Source organism: Alligator sinensis, unplaced genomic scaffold, assembly GCF_000455745.1.
Source record: "Alligator sinensis unplaced genomic scaffold, ASM45574v1 scaffold783_1, whole genome shotgun sequence".
In the NCBI taxonomy this organism is placed as follows: Eukaryota; Metazoa; Chordata; order Crocodylia; family Alligatoridae; genus Alligator; species Alligator sinensis.
The window spans coordinates 24,758-27,790 of record NW_005842197.1 but is presented as its reverse complement, the minus strand read 5'-3'; positions in this window follow the sequence as shown (position 1 = coordinate 27,790).

Below are 3,033 nucleotides of genomic sequence, written 5' to 3'. Positions count from 1 at the left end.
AAACCGTCCAATCTGCATGGCATCCCTGGCTACCTGGGCCCGCGCACAGGGCCGGGTCTTCCCCCCCTGCCCAGGTGACCAGAGCATCGCCTCCCAGGCGCCAGGCTTTTGTCTGCAGACAAGGAGCGAGATCCCTGCTGTGAGAGATTCAACAGCAGCCTCTCAGGCTGGCTGAGACAGATCTCTGGAGAGGGGCACCGACGGGGCATTTCTGCCACAGTACCGGGGAGCAGAGCCCACCTGTCTCCTTCCAGCACTCTCCCATGGCCCCAAGTCTATCCTCTGTGACCCCCTGGTGCTTGCCTTGGGGGCACTGGGGATCCAGCTGTGGTCCCAGGTTGGGGACAGGAAAGAGCAGGTCAGAGCTGGGGGAACCGTCCCTGCTGTATGTCTGGGACCCTTTTAGCCTGGCCACTGTTGTGCGACCCACTGCAGGGTCTGTGCTAGTGTCCCTGGGATGGACACACACGTCCAGCACAGGTGCACTCAGTGCACGCAACCCCCCAGGCCCCAAGGCTGATGGACCACATGTTGCTGCAGCCCCATGCCAGCATCACCTCCTTTCTGATGGGCTCCTCTGTGCACAGCTGCGGGGCAGCAAGTGTCAGTGCTGAGCTGCAGATCTCCTCCCCCTGCAAACCTGGTCCAGAGGCCTCTGCTTGTCCTGCCTTGGTCTGCAGAGCAGAGAGGGTCACCATGCCTGGCCAGCTGTGCTGTGGCTCAGGCTTTCAGGGCCAAGGCAGGGACACCACCACGGGCAGCTCCAGGCACTAGTAGCAGAGGGCTCGATGCTGCAGTAGGCTGTAGGGAGTCGGCTTTAGATGACATTTCCTACAACACTCTCACAAGCAATCTAAGGAAGTCCAGGTTGGATGAATGGACTATAAAGTAGATAGAAAACTGGCTGGATCGTCAGGCTCTGAGGGTAGTAATGAAAAGTTTGATGTCTAGTTGGCAGCTGGTATCAAGTGGAGCACCCCAGGGACCAGTTGTACTTAATATCTCCATCAGTGATCTGGGCATGGCGGTGGTTGGAGGTTGCACCAGGTTCCTACCTGGTAGGAACAGTTGCGCGCCCAGCCCAGCTCAGCTCAGCCCAGGGGAGGAGGTGCCAGGGCTCTGTCTGCACAGGCGTGGGCTGGAGACCCCAGCACCGCTGCACGAGGGGCCACATTCCACCCCCACACTGCTCCTGTCCCTGCCACGACCCCCAGAAGCCATTGGGGCTCAGCACAGTGGCCCTAAGACATACCCAGGACCACCCCGGAGAGCATGACCACCAGTGGAATAGCCATGGCCACCTACCCCAATGTGATCCTTGTCTGCCTGCAATGCACAGACCCAAGGTCCTGTCACAGTCAGTTACAGGGGGCTCCAGGCTACTTCCGCCTCGTCGGGTGTCCCATGGGGCAGAGGCAGTGGCCATTACTTGATCTTTCCATGTCCAAGGCCCATTGCAACATCTCCTCCAGGCCGGCGGCTGTGAGGCCCTGGACTGTCACGGTGTAGTTGGTCCTGGGGCTGCAGCGGGGCGCCTTGTACTCAGTGACCAGTGGGTTTCCTTGTAGTACCTGCCCCTCGAGGAACGTGCTATTATTTTCTGTCTGGGCCAGGATGTCCAGCTGCAGGGAACAGCACAGCGCTGGGAGGACTCAGGACCGCTCCACTTTGGAGGGCTCCAGGGTGTGAGCCTGAGACCCTGCAGGGGCTTCTGGGGGTGCTGCAGCTATTTCTCCACACCACCCTTTGAGACCTCTAACTAGAGGGAAAGAAGGACCCTGCCCAGAGTCAGAACCCATCCTCCAGCAAGACCTCTCAGTGCACACTGCTGAAGGCAGCCAGCAGACTGACAGGCCTTGCTGGGCACTCAGGAGCAAGTCAAAGAAATCACAGAGTCATCAAGTCCTACAGGAGTGGGGCTGGCAGGGACCTGCAAAGGTCACATCCAGACCAACCACTGCCTGTCCAAACCAGTCCAGACACATTCAGCGTCTAAACTCTGAGCAACGTGACACAGACCCAGGCATCACACTTGCCCCTGCCCCAGGGAGGCCACAGCTGCCACTGTCCTGCTGCTGCAAAGGATGCTAATACACACTCCACGGCTCTCTGGAAGAAACTGTGCCCCAGCTACAGAGAAAGGAAATGCACCCCAGGGAAGATTAGCCTCACCTCCTTGTCCTGGCCATAAAATAGCCAGTCTGGTGCAAACTGGAGGCCCAGGTCCCTCTGTGGCCTGCGGCATTTCTCTGCAGACACATGAGGCCCACGTGTCGGTGAGGGACGTGGCGGGCCAGTAGGGAGTGCCCCTGTGCAGAGCCACCCACCTCACTCCGCCCGGCAAAAAAACAAGCTTCAGATGCCTCCCCAGGGGTGCCAAATTCTGGCCAACCCCCTTCCTGGAGCACATCCACAAGCCTGGGGTAGCGCTGCCACCACCCAGGGTCTGGTCATCCCTTGGGCCCTGTGCCCCCTGGGGTACACAGGCCTTGTAGACCTTGAGTGCGCTTTACCACTGTGAGATCTTGGGGAGTTTTCTTTAATCTAAAGCACAGAAAGTAGCCTCCCTTAGCCAGCTAAACCAAGGGAATAAAAAGGTATGCCCAATCCCTCCCAATCTTGTACCACAAAGCTTGCTATAGTGGATAGCTTTATTGGGTAGAGAGTGTAGGCCTGGGGACAGGTACAAGTCAGAGAAGTATCAAAAGAATACCTCTGAGCAAACAGAAATGGCTTGGTAGCCTTTTGACACGCTCCAAGAACACCGTTACTGGCTACATTTCAGGTCAGTGACTCACAGGTTCATCTGGAGCCTGAAAGAGCTCCAGAGGTCACGTGCTTCCCAAATATGTCTCCTTCCCCTTCCTCATGGGGACCATTTTATACACCTGTCATGACCTTACCGCTAAATTCCCAGCAGAAGCAGCCCCATTGGCTGTTGCTTGGTGCTTCCAAATGACATCACCTTTCCAGGTGAGGGGACTAGTCACACGCCCTGCAGTGGCAGGGAAACTGAGACAAAGGGAGCAGGCC